The 24005-nt window shown below is 42.0% G+C and overlaps 1 protein-coding gene across 1 annotated transcript in view; it reads right to left on the bottom strand.

Moving 5' to 3' along the window:
* The window catches only part of LOC106607362 (myocardin-related transcription factor B), a 45151-nt gene extending 25470 nt beyond the window's left edge, over positions 1-19681 (bottom strand). Inside the window, exon 1 of the mRNA XM_014204264.3 lies at positions 19536-19681. The gene's annotated coding sequence lies outside the window, so the exon portion shown is untranslated. The remainder of the gene's footprint in view (positions 1-19535) is intronic.
* Between the last annotated feature and the right edge of the window lie 4324 nt (positions 19682-24005).

Here is a 24005-nt window from a genome sequence, read left to right on the forward strand (position 1 = left end):
ACTGCATACTAGGTTTTTCTCCTGGCTGATGCCATATGTTGTCATGACGAGAAAACATACATTTACACTATGACTTATATTGATCTCATTGGACTGTTGACCCTATGTCCTAAATTATCTTTCACAATGAATATTTCCACTTCTTTCCCCCAAAGAGAATGCCTTTGAACATCAAAGCCTTTTTAGTATCAAATCCCGAGTGTTGAGTCCAAAAAAGTGTGTAACTACCGAGTTACATCTAGTGAAGCGTTCTCAGGTTACAGTACAAAGAACCAAATGAAGATGAAACCAGATTCAGCAATCAACATGGTCACTTTAGCTTACAACGCATAAGAAGAACCACAGTATAAATAGCCAGCAATAACATGGTTGACAAACCCTTATAAGACACTCAAACTGATTTAAGGCACCACTAGCAGGCTATGGTTTCTCATTAGAGACCAAACACTGAAGCAATCCTCTGTCTTCCCCCGAAGGTACATGACGTGTGCTCTAACCAAGTTCAGATGCACTGTGGCAGAATCTGCTGCTCATGCCTCTGCATCACACTGGTGTTCGCTATGAAACAAAGACTTGCTTTAAGTGAGTGAGAGAAAGAGTGAGAGAGAGCGAGAGAAAGAGAGAGAGAGAAAGAGAGAGAAAGAAAGAGAGAGCGAGCAAGAGAGAGAGAGAGAGCAAGTGAGAGAGAGAGAGAGAGAGAGAGAGAGAGAGAGAGAGAGAGAGAGAGAGAGAGAGAGAGAGTGTGTGTGTAGAGCATAGCTAAGATACCCACATGTTCAATGTGATCTGGCTACAGGTACCCACATGTGAAGAGAGTTAGTAGGTCTTGCCACAGCTCTAAGCCCAATTCTGGGCAAATAAAATAAATGGACTTGGTTTTGGCTACATAAACCACCTGTCATGTTGATACAACCAAGATAAATGCCAAGTTGGATCAAGGCCTGACTGCCTAGCTAGAACACATGAGCATAGAGCGTCAGGGTTGAGTGTTTGGGCTGATTGATTGCAGGTTATAAAACATTGAGATTACAAGCCCTTAGCCTAGTGTTATTCATTATTGAGAGAGGTCTGCGTAGTTGGCACAGGTTGACCCTGTCTGTCAGTCCAGGAACGAGGTGTATCGCCTTCCACCTAAGATGCTATCTAAGAGGCCAAGCCACGGATCTGACACTGGAGGAAACCTATCTCAAAGGAAATAGACTTGCTAGCCTAGCCATTGGTGATTACAGTGCCTCGACATTACAGTGGACTCTGTAAATCCAGACACTAGTATTTATTATAATGATAAATAAAGATTGTACTACCACGGGGAGCATGCTGATACAATGGCTGGCTCTTGGTTTTCCTTGATTTTCACAGAGGAATCTCCTCTACACCCACTACCTTCTCATTCCTGCTGCTCTGCTCCTCATCCCCTGCTAGGCTCTCTGCAGCGCAGTGCACATGGTGGGAAAGCCAGAGGGAAATCCCTGTAGGCCTCTGACTTCTCTTTGAAGGCCATGAAGGCTATGTGACACGCAGGCAGCTGCCAAGAAGAGTCTACGAAAAGGCAATCCTCTGGCTGTGTGGGTCACATCATCTTCAACACACACACATGGATGCATGCACGCACACTTACATACACATACACACACACATGCACGCACAATCAGATCACACACACGACCACGCACGCACACAGGGATGGGCAAACGTGACACACTGATCACTGTAAAGTACCTCAGCTGGATTGCTGCTGTCACATTTATATTTATTGCAAATGATGATAATGAGATACTGGACCCAATGCCTGGACATAAAATCAGTCAATACAATACTACTACTGGTGAGAAAGATGGCAACAAACACCCTTGACTATTAAATACACACCACTGTGTATTTCATCTGCCAAATATTTCTGTGTAAGAATTGAAGTGAGCCACTGTTCTTTATTTGATATTTCTATTCCATTACTTTCTTCATAGAACCAACCACAGAGCAGCAGTAGATGGCGCTGCAGTGCATTAGCTGGAGGGAGTCACTTCGAATTCCTCACTGATGTTGTTGGAAGCCAATTACATGCCATTTTCAAGAATGTTCTGTTCCAAACCCTGGCAGTGCCTTTATTTTTATTCAAAATGACTGATCCCTAAAGGAAAGGAAACTTCAGCCATGTGTCACCATTGTTATTTCGGTAATTTAGTATTTTTGCTTTCTAACCCAACCTCTATGTTGATGTTTGGGTTTAACTTGATCTTGAAAAGGCATTAAGGAAAGTATATTATCAATTAAAATAAACACATGTTGGATTATAAGAAGCCCTTTAAAGTAAATTGAAAGTAAATGTTCAATCCCCCATTGATGATTTACAGCATAGTGGTAGAGGAGGAAAATATTTATACGGGGTGAGACAACCTTGAGGTGTTATCTGGGTTTACCTGTGACAGTACGAGAGGGAGCAAGGAGAGGACACTGTCTGGCAGTGCTGCTGTACAACTCAATAGGTCATGGTGCTGCCTTCCAAACTGGAACTCAAAGAAAATATATTTTTAGCATTGAATGCCCTCCCAAATCACTTTTTGTGGTAGAGGCACAGTGGCTGTGAAATGAGACTACCATCACTTCAACAATGAGAAAAAATATTCTCTAAAAAGGTAAGTATAGATTAACATGTAAACCAGATTGAGACTTGTTTGTCAGCTTGAAAGTTTGCATCTCATTGGAGTGGGTTGCCGTGGTGACGCTAATTGGTGAGCAGAGTGCAGTGTTGGTTGGGGCTAAACAATAACAGGACAGGTATTTATAGATCAGTGGCTCTTCACTGGAGTGGCAGCCTTAAGATATGGAAAACAGGCACACTGAAGCAATAGGGTCCAGTTGCGACTTTATCTCCCAGAGCAGTCATCCCTATGCTGCCCCCTACTGATATGCAGTAGCAGTGTGTGGGTAAAATCACTGGGGAAGCCATAGTTGCGCATTGGGACCGTGATATATAGGCCTAAAGGCTGAGACAATAAGAAGACACAGTGGCTATATAAATTCAACCACACCTTTGTTTTATCACAAAACTGGAGAGCAACATCTGTCCAGTGAAGTCCACAAAGCATATTGCATGTAACAGACAGTTACATGACCTATAGCATGATCAAGCAAGTTAATGTTTGCAACATTTTTGGACTACTAAACAACTATTGATTTAGAACCACAGAGAGTTACCGCAAGTCACAAAGAAAACAGGAGCTGCCTCCACAATTCCAGCACCATTTCAACTTCAACATTTCAACATCATCGAGCATCCTGACCGGTTGCATCACCACCTGATATGGCAACTGCTTATCACCTGACCGTAAGGCGCTACAGAGGGTAGTGCGAACGGCCCAATACATCACTGGGGCCAAGCTTCCTGACATCCAGGACCTATATAATAAGCGGTGTCAGAGGAAAGCCCATACAATTCTCAGAGACTCCAGTCACCCAAGTTATAGACTGTTCTCTCTGCTACCGTGGCAAGCGGTACCGGAGCGCCAAGTCTAGGACCAAAAGGCTCCTCAACAGCTTCTACCCCAAGCCATAATACTGCTGAACAATTAATAAAATCGCCACCGGACAATTTACATTGACCCCCCCTCCCTTTTGTACACTGCTGCTACTCGCTGTTTGTTATCTATGCATAGTCACTTCGCCACCACCTACATGTACAGATTACCTCAACTAGCCTGTACCCCTGCACACTGACTCGGTACCGGTGCCCCCTGTATATAGCCTCGTTACTGTTATTCTTATTGTGTTACTTTTTATTATTACTTTTTATTTTAGTGTACTTGGTAAATATTATCTTAACTGCACTGTTGGTTAAGGGCTTGTAAGTAAGCATTTCACGGTAATGTCTACACTTGTTGTAATAGGCCCCTGTGACAAATAAAGTTTGATTTGATTGGCATCCATGAATACATGCCACTGCTGATATGTCATCTCTCAGTGAAGTGCATGTCAGGAAAAGTGGGGGTTTCGAAAAGGGTGGGCATTTAGAAAGGAACCATATAAGAACAAGTGAAGGTTTCAAAAGGTACCATATAAGGAGAAGTGGGGCGGTTTCTAAAGGAACCATATAAGGAGAGGTGGGGGTTTCTAAAGGAACCATATAAGGAGAAACCCGGCCAATTGTGCGCCGCCCAACAGTAGTCCCAATCACAGCCAGTTGTGATACAGCCTGGATTCAAACCAGGGTGTCTGTAGTGACGCCTCTAGAACTGAAATGCACTGCCTTAGACCGCTGCGCCACTCGGGAGTCCAGCACTAGAGGCGCTGGAATTCCATAACTACTAGAACCGCCATAACTTGATATTTCAATTATTATTATTATTTCAAATATTCAATAATAAATAATACATTGTAAAATGCATGAATTTTGTTACAAGTTAAGGTAACTACGTGCCAATTTAATGGAGCCAGATTAATAAAAATATATGCCATTTAGCAGACGCTTTTATCCAAAGCGATTTAGTCCTGCGTGCATACTTTTTACGTATGGGTGGCTCCAGGAATCAAACCCACAACTCTGGCGATGAAAGCCCCATGCTCTACCAACTAAATCACACAGATTACATTCATTCTTAAACGAAATTTCCCTTTTAATCAAGATAATTTGGTTTCATGAAAGTGCAATAATCCTGAACTATGAGCGTTAGTTAATTTATGTTCCTGTAATCAGCATACCCTGGGTGCGTGTCTGTCCCACTGAGTAACTTGATGCCTAGTTATGACATTATGTACGGGCACATGACAATATTTCTCTTCCCATAGATGCCTGAGGCAGATGATTTTCCGTCAGTAAATTACGACCAAGAGGCAGATGCGGGTGTTAACATGTCCGGACAATGGGCTGCCTGTATGACTCAAGAGCTGACCTCTTCCTGACACAATTAACAACTCTGCTATCTCAGCAGGGGTTTGATTCTGTGTAACCCACAAAGCCTACTGGCAGTGGATTGGTTTCACAATAGTGTAGAAATCAATACTTGTCCCCTATAGATTCTTCAAAGGTTAAACCCCTAGTGAGCATGAGGCCACCTCTGTTGGGGCCGAGGCGACAGCTCAAAGCCTGCCTCGTCCGAGTTCACTTGCGGTCCTCTGAATTGGGATGTACTGTGTCACCACCTAGGGTAGAAAGTGAGCCACATAGTGCACATGACTAAGCATTGAGTGTCATCGAAGTAATAATTCCACCCTATCCTGGGGGTTAAAAGTGTCCTCGTGGATCCATGGTCTATTGTGTTTGTCCTCGTGGTTGGTGTAGATGCAATTTGATGCTAAGTAGCTAAGCCATGTCAAATCCGATTACAATGCAGACTCATTTGAGACTTGTTGGGACACATCTGTAGAAAAAAACTAACAGACATGGGAGGCAAAGCCTGTGATCTGATTGTTATCTGGATCATTCATGAGAAGACACAGACAGTGGTGAGATAAAAAAATAAAATAATCATTATGTCCTATCAGGAAATAGTAAGACTTAAAAGCAGTTCAGCACAACAGGAGTTAGAACAGAAGAAGTTGAAATTGAAAAATCCTCAGTGGTGATGAAAAGAGGATTGTGAGGAATGAGAAAAAACTGAAATGTATGTGGAATAGAGAAAAAACTGGTATGCTACCACATTACACATTTATAACTTGAACCTCAATAAACACTCACTGACTCACCACAAGTAAGCCAGAGGAGGTCAACTGTATGGCTAAAAATAGCTGACAGTACTCGCCAAAATAAGCTGGAAAAAGACAGGGAAAAAAGCCTCCTTTTCCATGTGTGTCTCAGGCCATATGGGTCTCACCGCACTCAGAACTGCACAAAAGAAAACAGTGTGAGACTGACTACTGCAGCACTGCAGAAAGAGGAGGGGGACTTCCTCATCCTTAACTCTTCTTCCTCCCCGCCCCCCAAAATTCCCCCATTTCAAACACCGTAACTTTCCCATAAGTCTAATAAATTCGCCACTGGCCATGACTGAGAACTTCACACATGGCGTCTGACCCTCCCACTTCCCCTCCTGGACGGGCCCCTGTAGGGCCCAGGCAGCGGAGCGGGCCGCTGCACTCAGCATTAGGTCAGTGGAGGAGGGGGCGGCTGGACCGGCCGACCGCAGACAGAAATAGCCTTCCGCTTGGCTGTTGGCATGTTGGGACTCATGGCGTGGGCCTGGGAGGGAGGGCGTATCTGTTTTGGTTTACAATCACAGTTGGGGAGTGCTGCTCTGCTTTCCAGATGGCAAGTTTCCATTCAAACAATGTAACTGGGAGAGTTTGAGATCTTCATTTAGTCCAACTAAAATAACCTATGAGGCAGATACTACTGCAATGGCACAGATATACTACACAACACAATGACCTGTGGTCCAATATTACCAAATGGGGATGTAGCCTATACCTCTTGATATTTTACTATTTCAAATTCTAGTATATACATTGCCTTCAGAAAGTATTCATATTTCATACTTATTCCACATTTTGTTGTGTTACAGCCTGAATTCAAATGGGATTAAATCTTCTTTTTTTTCTCATCCTCTACACACAATACCCCATAATGACAAAGTGAAAACATGTTTTTAGAAATGTTTGCAAATTTATTGAAAATGAAATAGAGAATGATCTAATTTATATAAGTATTCATATCCCTGAGTCAATACATGTTAGAACCCCCTATTCACATCCCTGAGTCAATACATGTTAGAACCCCCTTTGGCAGTGATCACAGCTGTAATTTCTTCTGGGTAAGATTTTTGCACAACTGGATTGTACAATATTTGCCCATTATTCTTTTTAAACTCTTGGAAGCTCTGTCAAGTTGGTTGTTGATCATTGCTAGACAGCCATTTTAAAGTCTTACCATAGATTTTAATGCCGATTTCAGTCAAAACTGTAACAAGGCCACTCAGGAATATTCAATGTCGTTTTTGTAAGCAACTCCGGTATTTGGGCTTGAGTTTTAGGTTATTGTCCTACTGAAAGGTCAATTTGTCTCCCAGTGTCTGTTGATAGCAGACTGAACCAGATTTTGCATGTGCTTAGCTCTATTCTGTTTATTTTTTATAAAAAACAAGCATTGCCGATGACAAGCATATCCATAACATGATGCAGCCACAACCATGCTTGAAAATATGAAGAGTGGTACTCAGTGATGTGTTGTGATGGATTTGCCCCAAACAAGTTTCTTTCCTTGCCCCATTTTTTGCAGTATTACTTTAGTGTGTTATTGCAAACAGGATGCATGTTTTTGAATATTTGTATTCTGTACAGGCTTCCTTCTTTTCCCTCTGTCAATTAGCTTAGTATTGTGGAGTAACTACAATGTTGTTGATCCATCCTCAGTTTTCTCCTATCACAGCCATTAGACTCTGTAACTATTTTAAAGTCACCACTGGCCTCACGGTGAAATCCCTGAACGGTTTCCTTCCTCTGGGTATATAGTGACTGGGTGTATTGATACATCATCCAAAGTGTAATACTAACTTCACCATGCTCAAAGGGATATTCAATGTCTATTTTTGTTTTGTTTTACCCATCTACCAATAGCTGACGACCTTTGCCAGGCATTGGAAAACTTCCTTTGTCTTTGTGGTTGAATCTGTGTTTGACAGGGACCTTACAGATAATTGTATGTGTGGGGTACAGAGATGAGGTAGTTATTCAAAAATATTATTGCACACAGAGTGAGTCCATGCAATATTTGTACTCCTGAACTTATTTTGGCTTGCCATAAAGAAAGGGGTTGATTATTTATTGACTCAAGACATTACAGATTTTTAACTTTAATGAATTAGTAAACATTTCTAAAAACGAATTTCCAATTCTGTCATTATTGGTTATTGTGTGTAGGCCAATGACACAATATATACATGTAATACACTTTAAATTCAGGCTGTAACTATATATACACTACATGACCAAAAGTATGTGGACACCTGCTCATCGAACATCTCATTCCAAAATCATTAATATGGAGTTGGTCTCCCCTTTGCTGCTATAACAGCCTCCACTCTTCTGGGAAGGCTTTCCACTAGATATTGGAACATTGCTGCGGGGACTACAATTCAGCCACAAGAGCAATAGTGAGGTCGGGCACTGATGTTGGGTGATTAGGCCTGGCTCGCAGTCAGTCGTTCCAATTCATCCCAAAGGTGTCCGATGGGGTTGAGGTCAGGGCTCTGTGCAGGCCAGTCAAGTTCTTCCACACCGATCTCGAGAAACCATTTCTTTATGGACCTCACTTTGTGAACGGGGCATTGTCATGCTGAAACAGAAAAAGGCCTTCCCCAAATAGTTTGCACAAAGTTGGAAGCACAGAATCATCTAGAATGTCATTGTATTCTGTAGCATTAAGATTTCCCTTTACTGGAACTAAGTGGCCTACCCCAAACCATGAAAATAGACCCAGACCATTATTCCTCCTCCACCAAACTTCACAGTTGGCACTATGCATTGGGGCAGGTAGCGTTCTCCTGGTATCCACCAAACCGAGATTCGTCTGTCGGACTGCCAGATGGTGAAGAGTGATTCATCACTCCAGAGAACGCGTTTCCACTGCTCCAGAGTCCAATGCCAGCAAGCTTTACACCAGTCCAGCCGACGCTTGGCATTGCACATGGGGATCTTAGGCTTGTGTGTGGCTGCTCGGCCATGGAAACCCATTTCATGAAGCTCCCGACGAACAGTACTTGTGCTGACGTTGCTTCCAGAGGCAGTTTGGAGCTCGGTAGATGATTTTTATGCACTACGCCCTTCAGCACTTGGCGGCCCCATTCTGAGCCGTTGTTGCTCCTAGACGTTTCCACTTCACAATAACAGCACCTACAGTTGACCGGGGCAGCTCTAGAAGGGCTGACATTTGACCAACTGACTTGTTGGAAAGGTGGCATCCTATGACGGTGCCACGTTGAAAGTCACTGAGCTCTTCAGTACGGGCCATTCTACTGCCAGTGTTTGTCTATGGAGATTGCATGGCTGTGTGCTCGATTTTATATACCTGTCAGGAATGGGTGTGGCTGAAATAGCCGAATCCACTAATTTGAAAGGGTGTCCAAGTACTTTTGTATATATAGGCTATATATACATGTATATATATATATTTCAAACATTTAAAAGTAGCAATGGAGACAAGATGCTAGAGTAAAACATTTTCATAGAGTGAGGACCAAATGAAAATCTGTCTCTTGAAAGAAAGTTGTTTCTTAGAAGCGCAAAGAGGCCATGGAGATCAGAGACCCATCCCCCGAGGCCTTAAAATGTGTTTGTGAGTGGACAGAGTGCTGCTGACCCTAAGTGTCCTTTGTCTAACACAATCACCAGCCTGCAATCCCGCTGACTCAGTGGGAAATGCCTTCGATTCACTGCTCATCACTAGCACTCACTGCCCTTAGATTGACATGCTGTTCATGTTACTGAAATTGCTGCTGTGCCATGGAAATGTAATGCCGGGAATCAGGTCTAACCTCATAGAGAATTGGGATGATGTCAACCGGGAACATTTCACTGGAGGGTAGTTTCTCATGAGGTGGGAACATGTTGTTCAAAAAAATTCACTGGAACCGACATTCCACTCATCCCAAATATAAATGAGGAACAAAATGTTTGTCATGACTATCTGAATCATGTTCACACAGAAAACATGTCGCTCTTGTAGTATTCATATTACATTCAAGTCTGTTCGCATGGGCCCAGCAAGGTGCTGTATACACTTACGATTCCCCGGAAAAGATTAGGAATAACATTTATTCCCCGGAATAAATGGTAACAATAACAGCGTCAGAACAGTGTTACAGGCCTCCTGCCTGAATACGGACAGACAACACAGTAGGGCTCAGAAAACACAACCCAGAACACCAGGGAACCACCATGTCTGGCCTGTCCTCTCCCTGCGCTGTGCTGCCTCACTATGAATACCCAGAGATGGGCAGTATTTCTGTTACCTGTATTTGAAATACACAATTCATTATTTTGTCATTTGAATTACACTGGGCCGAGCTACACCAATGTATTTTGCAATTGTTTTCAAAATATGAAAAACTTTTTTTTATCATTTTTTTTTATAGCGGTTCACACTGTGTGCCCCCCCTTTTACCCTGCATTGGTATCAGAAGTCTGATGGCACTATGGTGTGATAAGAACACCTGCTAAATGAACTAAATATACACTGAGTGTACAAAACATTAAGAACACCTGCTCTTTCCATGACATAGACTGACCAGGTGAAAGCTATGATCCCTTATTGACGTCCACATCAATAAAATTCACTTCAATCGGTGTAGATGAATTAAAATATATATATATTATTTCACCTTTATTTAACCAGGTAGGCAAGTTGAGAACAAGTTCTCATTTACAATTGCGACCTGGCCAAGATAAAGCAAAGCAGTTTGACACATAAAACAACACAGAGTTACACATGGAGTAAAACAAACATACAGTCAATACAAAATAAGTCTATATACAATGTGAGCAAATGAGGTGAGATAAGGGAGGTAAAGGCAAAACAAAGGCCATGGTGGCGAAGTACATACAATATAGCAAGTAAAACACTGGAATGGTAGATTTGCATTGGAAGAAAGTGCAAAGTAGAAATATAAATAATGGAGTGCAAAGGAGCAAAATAAATAAATAAGGGGAAGAGGTAGTTGTTTGGGCTAAATTATAGATGGGCTATGTACAGGTGCAGTAATCTGTGAGCTGCTCTGACAGCTGGTGCTTAAAGCTAGTGAGGGAGATAAGTGTTTCCAGTTTCAGAGATTTTTGTAGTTCGTTACAGTCATTGGCAGCAGAGAACTGTAAGGAGAGAGGGCCGAAGGAGGAATTGGCTTTGGGGGTGACCAGTGAGATATATCTGCTGCTGCTACAGGTGGGTGCTGCTATGATCGCTGAGATCTTGGTTGAAAACAGCAGAGGTGTATTTAGAGGGCAAGTTGGTTAGGATGAAATCTATGAGGGTGCCCGTGTTTACGGCTTTGGGGTGGTACCTGGTAGGTTCATTGATAATTTGTGTGAGATTGAGGGCATCAGGCTTAGATTGTAGGATGGCTGGGGTGTTAAGCATGTCCCAGTTTAGGTCACCTAGCAGCACGAGCTCTGAAGATAGATGGGGGGCAATCAGTTCACATATGGTGTCCAGAGCACAGCTGGGGGCAGAGGGTGGTCTATAGCAGGCGGCAACGGTGAGAGACTTGTTTTTAGAGAGGTGGATTTTTAAAAGTAGAAGTTCAAATTGTTTGGGTACAGACCAGGATAGTAGGACAGAACTCTGCAGGCTATCTCTGCAGTAGATTGTAGAGGTCGGCCGATTATGATTTTTCAACGCCGATGCCGATACCGATTATTGGAGGACCGAAATGCTGATACCGATTATTGGTGGGCCAAAAAAGCCTGTACCGATTAATCGGCCGATTTATTTATTTGTAATAATGACAATTACAACAATACTGAATTAACACTTATTTTAACTTAATATAATACATAAATACTATCAATTTAGCCTCAAATAAATAATGAAACATGTTCATTTTGGTTTAAATAATGCAAAAACAAAGTGTTGGAGAAGAAAGTAAAAGTGCAATATGTGCCATGTAAAAAAGCTAATGTTTTATTTCCTTGCTCAGAACATGAGAACATATGAAAGCTGGTGGTTACTTTTAACATGAGTCTTCAAAATTCCCAGGTAAGAAGTTTTAGGTTGAAGTTATTATAGGAATTATAGGACTATTTCTCTCTATACGATTTGTATTTCATATACCTTTGACTATTGGATGTTCTTATAGTGTCACGCACTGACCTGAGAGAGACGGGTTATTTCTCTATTTTGTTAGATCAGGGTGTGGGGTGGGCATTCTACATTTTGTATTTCTTTGTTTTGGGCCGAGTAGGGTTCCTAATCAGAGGCAGCTGTCTATCGTTGTCTCTGATTAGGAATCATACTTAGGCAGCCTTTTCCCACCTGTGTTTGTAGGTAGTTGTCTTCTGTTAAGTTTTCTGTACCCGACAGAACTGTGTGCTTTCGTTTTCGCATTGTTATTTTTTCTATAGTGTTCTGAGTTAAAATAAATATTCATCATGAGCAATCAACACGCTGCGCTTTGGTCCCCTCTCTACGACAGCCGTTACATATAGGCACTTTAGTATTGCCAGTGTAACAGTATAGCTTCCGTCCCTCTCCTCGCTCCTACCTGGGCTCGAACCAGGAACACATCGACAACAGCCACCCTCGAAGCAGCGTTACCCATGTAGAGCAAGGGGAACAACTACTCCAAGTCTCAGAGCGAGTGACGTTTGAAAAGCTATTAGCGTGCACCCGCTAACTAGCTAGCCATTTCACATCGGTTACACCAGCCTAATCTTGGGAGTTGATAGGCTTGAAGTCATAAACAGCGCAATGCTTGAAGAATTGCGAAGAGCTGCTGGCAAAACGCACGAAGGTGCTGTTTGAATGAATGCTTACGAGCCTGCTGCTGCCTACCATCGCTCAGTCAGACTGCTCTATCAAATATCAAATCATAGACTTAATTATAACATAATAACACACAGAAATACAAGCCTTTGGTCATTAATATGGTCGAATCCGGAAACTATCATTTTGAAAACGAAACGTTTATTATTTCAGTGAAATACGTTCCGTATTTTATCTAACGGGTGGCATCCCTAAGTCTAAATATTCCTGTTACATTGCACAACCTTCAATGTTATGTCATAATTATGTACAATTCTGGCAAATTAATTACGGCCTTTGTTAGGAATAAATGGACTTCACACAGCCCGCAATGAGCAAGGCGGCCCAAACTGCTGTATATACCCTGACTGCTTACACGGAATGCTGGAGAAGTGACACAAATTCATGTTAGCAGGCAATATTAACTAAATATGCAGGTTTAAAAATATATACTTGTGTATTGATTTTAAAGAAAGGGATTGATGTTTATGGTTAGGTACATTGGCGCAACGACAGTGCTTTTTTTGCAAATGCGCTTGTTAAATCATCACCCGTTTGTCGAAGTAGGCTGTGATTCGATGAGAAATTAACAGGCACTGCATCGATTATATGCAACGCAGGACACATTAGATAAACTAGTAATATCATCAACCATGTGTAGTTAACTAGTGATTTTGTTAAGATTGATCGTTTTTTATAAGATAAGTTTAATGCTAGCTAGCAACTTACCTTGGCTTCTTGCTGCCCTCGCATAACAGGTAGTCAGCCTGCCATGCAGGCTCCTCGTGGAGTCCAATGTAAGGCAGGTGGTTAGAGCGTTGGACTAGTAACCGGAAGGTTGCAAAAACGAATCCCCGAATCCCCCCTGAACAAGGCAGTTAACCCCCGTTCCTAGGCCGTCATTGAAAATAAGAATGTGTTCTTAATCTGACTTGCCAGTTAAATAAAGGTGTAAAAAAAATAAACAATAATAATTTTCAAAATAGGCAAATCGGTGGCCAAAAATACCGATTACCGATTGTTATGAAAACTTGAAATCGGCCCTAATTAATCGGCCATTCCGATTAATTGGTCGACCTCTAGTAGATTGCAACACCGCCCCCTTTGGCTGTTCTATCTTGTCTGAAAATGGTGTAGTTAGGGATGGACATTTCTGAGTTTTTGGTGGACTTCCTAAGCCAGGATTCAGACACGGCTAGGACATCCGGGTTGGCAGAGTTTGCTAAAGCAGTGAATAAAACAAACTTAGGGAGGAGGCTTCTAATGTTAACATACATGAAACCAAGGCTATTACGGTTACAGAAGTCATCAAAAGAGAGAGCCTGGGGAATAGGAGTGAAGCTAGGCACTGCAGGGCCTGCATTTACCTTCACATCGCCAGAGGAACAGAGGAGGAGTAGGATAAGGGTACGGCTAAAACCTATGAGAATTGGCCGTCTAGGACGTCCGGAACAAAGAGTAAAAGGAGCAGGTTGCTGGGGGTGATAAAATAGCTTCAAGGTATAATGTACAGACAAAGGTATGGTAGGATGTGAATACAGTGGAGGTACACCTAGGCATTGAGTGATGATGAGAGAGATATTGTCTCTAGAAACATCATTGAAACCAGGTGATGTCATCGCATGTGTGGGTGGTGGAACTGAAAGGTTGGATAAGGTATAATGAGCCGGGCTAGAGGCTCTACAGTGAAATAAGCCAATAAACACTAACCAGAACAGCAATGGACAAGGCATATTGACATTAAGGAGAGGCATGCTTATCCGAGTGATCATAAGGGTCCAGTGAGTAGTGAGGTTGGTTGGGGTCACGGCGATTCACACAACTAGCTGGGCCATTGGTAGCAAGCTGACAGAAGACGGCCTGTTTTGAGCCACCTCGTGCGTTTCCGGCGGTAGATTAGTGGGGTTCCGTGTGGTAGAGGGGACCAATACAATTGGCAAAATAGTTATAGTGGCCCAACAAAATTGTCCGATAGACCTATTCAGATAGCAGCCGATAAGACAGCTAACGATTAGCGGGCCACAGATGGGCGTTCAGGTTACGTCGCGACGAAGGGGCCAGTTTGGATAACTCCCTCGGGCAGATAACGTCGGTAGTCCAGTCGTGAAGGCCTGGTGGGGCTCCGCATCGGCAGTAAAACGGGTCCGGATAGTTGATTGTAGCCCAGGAGTGGCTGATGGAACTCTTCAGCTGGCTAGCTCCGGGACCGACGTTAGCTAATAGTCACTCGGATAGCAGCTAGCTGCAAGATCCAGGTGTAAATGCCCAGGCTTGAGGTAGAAATCCGGGATATGGAGAGAAAAATGGTCTGGTATGCTCTGGTCTGAGTCGCATTGTACAAAAACTGCCGATAGCTTTTTGAGCTAAAGGATAGCTGATGACCGCCAACCGTGGTTAGCTGAATACTAATGTTAGCCAGTGAACTGGCTAACTTCTGGCTAACTTCTGGCTAGCTTCTGTTGTGGATTACAGATTTGAGGTGAATAATACTTTTTTTTAAAACAATTGGTGAGGCGGGTTGCAGGAGTGTTTGGAAGTTGAGTTTTTAGAAAAAAAAATATATAAAAAGATATGCGGAGAAAATATGTAAATATATACACTGCTCAAAAAAATAAAGGGAACACTTAAACAACACAATGTAACTCCAAGTCAGTCACACTTCTGTGAAATCAAACTGTCCACTTAGGAAGCAACACTGATTGACAATAAATTTCACATGCTGTTGTGCAAATGGAATAGACAACAGGTGGAAATTATAGGCAATTAGCAAGACAACCCCAATAAAGGAGTGGTTCTGCAGGTGGTGACCACAGACCACTTCTCAGTTCCTATGCTTCCTGGCTGATGTTTTGGTCACTTTTGAATGCTGGCGGTGCTTTCACTCTAGTGGTAGCATGAGACGGAGTCTACAACCCACACAAGTGGCTCAGGTAGTGCAGCTCATCCAAGATGGCACATCAATGCGAGCTGTGGCAAGAAGGTTTGCTGTGTCTGTCAGCGTAGTGTCCAGAGCATGGAGGCGCTACCAGGAGACAGGCCAGTACATCATGAGACGTGGAGGAGGCCGTAGGAGGGCAGCAACCCAGCAGCAGGACCGCTACCTCCGCCTTTGTGCAAGGAGGAGTAGGAGGAGCACTGCCAGAGCCCTGCAAAATGACCTCTAGCAGGCCACAAATGTGCATGTGTCTGCTCAAACGGTCAGAAACAGACTCCATGAGGGTGGTACGAGGGCCCGACGTCCACGGGTGGGGGTTGTGCTTACAGCCCAACACCGTGCAGGACGTTTGGCATTTGCCAGAGAACACCAAGATTGGCAAATTCGCCACTGGCGCCCTGTGCTCTTCACAGATGAAAGCAGGTTCACACTGAGCACATGTGACAGATGTGGCAGAGTCTGGAGACGCCGTCGAGAACGTTCTGCTGCCTGCAACATCCTCCAGCATGACCGGTTTGGCGGTGGGTCAGTCATGGTGTGGGGTGGCATTTCTTTGGGGGGGCCGCACAGCCCTCCATGTGCTCGCCAGAGGTAGCCTGACTGCCAATAGGTACCGAGATGAGATCCTCAGACCCCTTGTGAGACCATATGCTGGTGCGGTTGGCCCTGGGTTCCTCCTAATGCAAGACAATGCTAGACCTCATGTGGCTGGAGTGTGTCAGCAGTTCCTGCAAGAGGAAGGCATTGATGCTATGGACTGGCCCGCCCGTTCCCCAGACCTGAATCCAATTGAGCACATCTGGGACATCATGTCTCGCTCCATCCACCAACGCCACGTTGCACCACAGACTGTCCAGGAGTTGGTGGATGCTTTACTCCAGGTCTGGGAGGAGATCCCTCAGGAGACCATTCGCCACCTCATCAGGAGCATGCCCAGGCCTTGTAGGGAGGTCATACAGGCACGTGGAGGCCACACACACACTACTGAGCCTCATTTTGACTTGTTTTAAGGACATTACATCAAAGTTGGATCAGCCTGTTGTGTGGTTTTCCACTTTAATTTTGAGTGTGACTCCAAATCCAGACCTCCATGGGTTGATAAATTGGATTTCCATTGATTATTTTTGTGTGATTTTGTTGTCAGCACATTCAACTATGTAAAGAAAAAGGTATTTAATAAGATTATTTCATTCATTCAGATCTAGGATGTGTTATTTTAGTGTTCCCTCAATTTTTTGGAGCAGTGTATATACACGGACACGACAAGACGAGGACAAAGGACGTCTGACTGCTATGCCATCTTGGACTAAACATCAACAACATGAAGGGGAGAAGACAGGTTAAATAATTGTTTTTAAGCCTTGAGACAATTGAGACATGGATTGTGTATGTGTGCCATTCAGAGCGTGAATGGGCAAGACAAAATCTTTAAGTACTTTTGAATGGGATATTATAGTAGCTGCCAGGTGTGAGTGTGTCAAGAACTGCAACGCTGCTGGATTTTTCATGCTCAAGAGTTTCCCGTGTGTATCAAGAATGGTCCACCACCCAAAGGACATTCAGCCAATTTGACACAACTGTGGTAAGCATTGGAGTCAATATGGGCCAGCAACCCTTTGAAATGCTTTCCTCACCTTGTAGAGTCCATGCCCTGACAAATTTAAGCTGTTCTGCAGACAAAAGGTGGCGCAACTCAATATTAGGAATGTTTTAGGTCCTAAGCTCTAAGTTCCTCAGTGTAACACATCACTAAGGATCTATCATGGTCCAAACACACCAACACAGTTGTGAAGAGGGCACGACAGGTGGCTGAAAATATTTGGCATGGGACTTCAGATCCTCAAAACGTTCTACAGCTGCACAATCGAGGACATCTTGACTGACTGCATAACCGCTTGGTATGGCAACTGCTTGGCATCCGACCGCAAGTCACTACAGAGGGTAGTGCGTATCGCCCAGTACATCACTGGGGTTGAGCTCCCTGACATCCAGGAACTCTATACAATGGTTCTTCCTTTAAAAGTTGCGGCGTACTGCAGCACAGCTTGCAGGGTGCCGCAGAATTCTATGGCACGTTATTTAAGTGTCAGCCATTGTTGCCAGAATGACACAATTTACCACAATATGCCACCATCTACCACAAACGGTAGCGGCATAAACTCAAAACTTTTAAATGAAGAACCACTGTACCAGGCGGTGTCAGAAGAAGGCCCAAAGAATTGTCAAAGTCTCCAGTCACCCAAGCCACAGATTGTTCTCTCTGCTCCCGCACGGCAAGCGGTACCAATGCACCAGGTCTAGGTCCAAAAGGCTTCTTAACAGCTTCTGCAACATGAACTATTGAATTAGTGTGAGAACAGTGATGCTGTCCAGGCTAGCTGCTTCAATAAACAGACTTTAAGTATACAACTTTGCCCTTTTGTAGACCCTTGTAAAACTGTATTGTAAACACACTTCTTCCATTAGTTGCAATGGGCCCATTTCATATTGACAGATACACTAACATTGACAGATACACTAACATTGACAGAAAACGGTAGCAAAGAAAAAAAGGAGTGTGCAATTTTCCAGGTGGTCTGCCCTTCAATTGATTTTACAATGCACTTTGTATGGCATTGGATCTGCAACAGTGCAACAGAGATGAAATAAATGATGAAAGGAAGTTTATGACAGTGGACAGTCATGTACCCTACATCTCTCTCAAATTCAACATAAAATGCAGAACACACATCACCTCTCTCTGCATTCATTGGCTGTCATCTCCCCAGAGCTGATTGACTTCCTGCCTCCACTTTGGAAAACAGTTAAGTTCCCCTGACTACAACCGTTTCCTTCCTCCATCCCTCACAGTGCTGCTGGCCCAGATGGATACATCATTTACTCAGGCCCTACACCCACAGTCACATCCATGTGCATCACACAGTGGTGAAAGGGTGCTGGGAGAGCAATCTGGCTCAATCTAGAAACTGCTTTCCCTTGAGAGACGCTTATGGTTACATGGGTTTGTTTGGTGAGTGGGATTTCAAAACGAATGAAGTGTGAAAAGACTTCAAATATATGTTAAGACTTCAAATATATGTTGTGTTTGTTGACCGTGTTAAGCGGCATGTAAACTCCCAGAGTTTTAACAGAACATTTTTGGGAGCATATTGAAGTTGTGAACTCTCACGCTGACCTCTGTGATACTGAACAAGATCAACAGGTGTTTAAAAACATAATACTCCAAAAGCTTACACACGTTCATGACCGTGAGCGGCACATATTTTCAGCATTTGGGGTTAATTCTTAAAGCGTCAATCAGCAGAAAAAAAAATAAGGAGCTAGAAACAGAGCTGCCATGTCTATTGGCGTCATCTTGATTTGATTTGACAATAACAAAGCGGTTCCCCAGCCCTAGTTCGGTAAAAAGCTAAGGGATGGGGCTGGACAAATGTAACCTGTCTCAAATTCATAGACATAGCTATGGACTCAAGGACTGACCATCCATGATATCAAAATGATCGTTTTAACCATGTTTGTTTCCATTTTCTTTGTTTACAAATGTTGGAGTAAAACAAGCTTATATTTTGGATTCTGATGGCGTATGACAGTTGAACTAAGCTCAATAAGCATTAACCATTTATATTCTTCTAGAATCAATGGGTACATATAATGAATTTATAAGTCAAAAATGGATGTAGCGAGTGCTGATTGCGCCTTTTAACATTTAAAAGACTTCCTCACATAAGAACACTACATCTCATCTAATCTAGCTCAAATCACCCCACTACGAGCTGTACTTAATTGGTGACAAATGCACGTGTGGGGCTATTGTCATGTAGATAGACACTATTTCAAAATGTCAGGTTGTGTTAGGTTACCAAATAAATTATCAGAGAAGTTGCATGGTATTGTCTTGTTAAAAACTGGTCACGCACATTCGTTTTTCAACATAAAATCAACAAACAAAACTTGCCATTATCGTGAAAATAGGCTGTCAAGATCTGCCATAATGTTTTTGCCAAATCTACTCCCGCGACATTGTATCCACTGTTCATCACTTATTATTGCACCGTTACAACGCATCACCAAAGCAACCGGTGGCAGTGGAGCATTTTGAAACAGCCATGAAAAACAGTGACAAGTAGTATTATTGAAACATTGACATGCAAATCTTACCGATTTTCCTTGGAGTTCGTTGGTATTTGTCTCGATGGAACGGAATAGTCGCTTGTTTGAGATGATTAATAAATAAATATCTATTTGTTTTTCTTCGGTGAAAGTGAAATTGTTGGTCTTGGAAAAAGATGGCTGCTCCTCGGCTGGAGTCGATGATGTAATCTGATTTTAACCCTTTGATGTGTTGAATAGAAGTGTTTAATCCTGCTCCATCTCATTCTGAATTCAATATGCCCTTCATAATTGTTTTAAAATCACTGCATCGTTTGTAAATGTTTGATATACAGTCAGGTCCGTAATTATTGGCACCCTTGATAAAGATGAGCAAAAAATACTGTATAAAATAAATAATACAAATACTGAGCGATATTGTATGCTCAAAGAAATTGGGAAATAAAAAAAGTACTAATACAATTGCTCAGAAAAAGTTATTTTGTTAAGCAAGTATTAAAAACAATCTAAAAATATCTACATTTATGGCACCCCTGGTTTCATTAAGCAGAAAAGAATCCCATACCTTTAAAATATGGTGGTGGATATTTTAAGTTATGGGTTATTTTACTTCCACTGGTCCAGGCTGGGGCCATGTTAAGGTCATCGGCATCATGAACTTTACCCAGTACCAGGATGTTTTTAGCCAAAAACCTGGTTGCCTCTGCCAGGAGGCTGAAACCTGGCCGCAAGTGGATCTTCCAGCAACACAGTAACCCCAAGCGCACATCACATTCCACAAATAAATGGTTAATTGGCCACAAAATCAACATTTTGCAATGCCCATCTCAGTCTCTGGACTTGAACCCCATTGAAAACCTGTGGTTTGAATTGAAGAGGGCAGTCCATAAAAGCAGATGAAGGATATCAAGTATCTGGAAAGATTCTGTATGGAGGAATAGTCTAAGATCCCTCTCAATGTGTTCTCCAATCTCATAAAACATTTTAGAAAAAGGCTCATTGCCATAATCCTCACAAGGTGAGGTAATGAACGATATTGAAAACGGGGGTGCCAATCATTTTGACCCCTATCTTTGAGATTTTTTTAAATGGTTTGTTAAATGTATTCAAGAGCGTGATACTATCATGAGTAGTGTCCGGGTTTCTTATTTTTTATCATCTTATTCAAATGTTACCATGCACCTGCAAAAAAGATAGCTCAGAGTTGCGAGTGCCTTTTGAGCAATTGTATTACTATGAATAATATTTTAAAAAATTTGCGTAAAAATACTTGAAAGTACTACTTAAGTAGTTTTTTGGTGTATCTGTACTATTTATATTTTAGACGACTTTGACTTTTACTTCACTACATTCCTAAGGAAATTTATGCACTTTTACTCCATACATATTCCCTGACACCCAAAACTTCTCATTACATTTTGAATGCTTAGCAGGACAATAAAATGATCTAATTCACACACTTATCAAAAGAACATCCCTGGTTATCCCTACCGCCTCTGATCTGGTGGACTCACTAAACACATGCTTCATTCGTAAATTATGTCTGAGTGTTGGAGTGTGCCCCTGGCTATCTGTAAATAAATAAAAACAAGAACTGTATGCCGTCTGGTTTCCTTAATATAAGGAATTTGAAATTATTTATACTTTTACTTTTACTTTTGATACTTAAGTATATTTTATTAATTACATTTACGTTTAAAACCAAATACTTTTAGACTTTTACTCAAGTAGTATTTTACTAGGTGACTCACTTTTACTTGAGACTTGAGACAGCGCAAACTGCCTCTAACCAGAATAGAAAGAGGAGTGAGGCTCCGGTGCACAACTGAGAAAGAGGACAAGTACATTAATGTCTAGTTTGAGAAACAGATGCCTCACAAGTCCTCAACTGGCAGCTTCATTAAATAGTATCCGCAAAATACCAGTCTCAACGTCAACAGTGAAGAGGCGACTCCGGGATGCTGGCCTTCTAGGCAGAATTCCTCTGTCCAGTGTCTGTGTTCTGGTGCCCATCTTAAGGCCCATCTTACCCTTCCCTGTGGCTTAGTTGGTAGAGCATGGTGTTTGCAACGCCAGGGTTGTGGGTTTGATTCCCACGGGGGGCCAGTACAAAAAAAATGAATGAAATGTATGCATTCACTACTGTAAGTCACTCTGGATAAGAGCATCTGCTAAAATGAAAAAAAAATCTTAATCTTTTTATTGGCCAGTCTGAGATATGGCTTTTTCTTTGCAACTCTGCCTAGAAGTTCAGCATCCCGGAGTCGCCTCTTCACTATTGACGTTGAGACTGGTGTTTTGCGGGTACTATTTAATGAAGATGCCAGTTGAGGACTTGTGAGGGGTCTGTTTATCAAACTAGAGACTCTAATGTATTTATCGTCTTGCTGAGTTGTGCACCGGGGCCTCCCACTCTTTTTATTCTGGTTGGAGCCAGTTTGCGCTGTTCTGTGAAGGGAGTGGTTCACAGCGTTGATCAAGATCTTCAGTTTCTTGGCAATTTCTCGCATGGAATACAAGAATAGACTGACGAGTTTCAGAAGAAAGGTTTTTGTTTCTGGCCATTTTGAGCCTGTAATCAAACCCACAAATGCTGATGCTCCAGATACTCAACTAGTCTAAAGAAGGCCAGTTTTATTGCTTCTTTAATCAACACAACAGTTTTCAGCTGTGCAAACATAATTGCAAAAGGATTTTCTAATGATCAATTAGCCTTTTAAAATAATAAACTTGGATTTGCTAACACAACGTGCCATTGGAACACAGGAGTGATGGTTGCTGATAATGGGCCCCTGTACGCCTATGTAGATATTCCATAAAAAATCAACCGTTTCCAGCTACAGTACAATAGTCATTTACAACATTAACAATGTCTTCACTGTATTTCTGATCAATTTGATGTTATTATAATGGACAAAAAAATGTGTTTTCTTTAAAAAATAAGGACATTTCTAAGTGACCCCAAACTTTTGAACTGAACGGTAGTGTATGTGAATTGATATCAGAACACAGAATGTGAACAGACAATGAATGTTTATTTGACAGGTTTATCCGTTTTTAATTGATAGGCAACTCTTGTTTCCAGTTTGGCACAGCATTTATCTTATGTGCAATGTAATTCTTATAAAACACTAATTCAACAGTTCCCATTAATTAATAGTATGAAAACAACTATTTTTGATTAAACAACTAGAATAAATCAGTATTTGATCCACTGTTTATTGATGACAATATTGTTGCATCACTTATTTCAGACCGCTGACGCCCTACTCAGAAGTTTAAAGGCCATCAAATACTAAAATGTTCTTTATACTATAGTGCCATCTAGTGTGAGTTACCAGGTTGCTAATGAAAAATACTCCTGGAATATTTATTTTACCAGGGTAGTCAGTTAGGAACAATTCCTTTTTTTCCAAGGATGGCCTTACAACAGTGTGTTAACTGCATTGTTCAGAGGCAGATAATAGATTTGTTCCTTGTCAGCTCAGGGATTTGATCTTGTAACCTTTCGGTTACAAGTCCAACACTCTGACCACTAGGCTACCTGCCACCCCATGAACATAGCATAGTGTCCAGAGCATGATGGGGAAAGAACTGTATGTATGACACACCGTGTCATGAATTTGGTATTGTGCCAGTTCACTGTGCTAAAGCCCAGGCATAAGGTGGAGCTAATACAAAGGTTCAGGTCTCAGGCACAGTCACTCATCACTCGAGTGTTGTTCAACGAACCATCACCTCTACATAGAACATGACTTTGAAAATGCACTACCGTTAAAAAATTTGGGGTCACTTAGAAAATTCCTTGTTTTTTTAAAGAAAAGCAATTTTTTTGTCCATTAAAATAAACATAAAATTGATCAGAAATACAGTGTAGACATTGTTTATGCTGTAAATGACTATTGTAGCTGGAAACACCTGATTTTGAATGGAATATCTACATAGGCGTAGGAGGTCCATTATCAGCAACCATCACTCCTGTGTTCCAATGGCATGTTGTGTTAGCTAATCCAAGTTTATCATTTTAAAAGGTTAATTGATCATTAGAAAACCCTTTTGCAATTATGTTAGCACAGCTGAAAACTGTTGTTTTGATTAAGGAAGCAATAAAACTGGCTTTCTATAGACTAGTTGTGTATCTGGAGCATTTTGAGCCTGTAATCGAACCCACAAATGCTGATGCTCCAAATACTCAACTAGTCTAAAGAAGGCCAGTTTTATTGCTTCTTTAGTCAGAACAACAGTTTTCAGCTGTGCTAACATAATAGTGTATATTTCTAGAGCAATCAAAGATGAGATTCCACTCGCTATACACCATTTAATTCCAATGACAAATGTAAAAGACATAGTGCTTGTAGATTGTGTATAGTGTGGAGTGTATGTGCTGTTCATATTCATCTTGGAGAGATAGCGGTTGATTCTTTTCTCCTCACACACGAGAACACACATGATCGCATGCTGTAGTATGAGTCATGAGAGGAGTTGCTCTCGTCTTTCCATGTCTTTGTTCCCTGTGCT

This window comes from Salmo salar, chromosome 06 (genome assembly GCF_965601325.2).
Source record: "Salmo salar chromosome 06, fSalSal1, whole genome shotgun sequence".
NCBI lineage: Eukaryota > Metazoa > Chordata > Actinopteri > Salmoniformes > Salmonidae > Salmo > Salmo salar.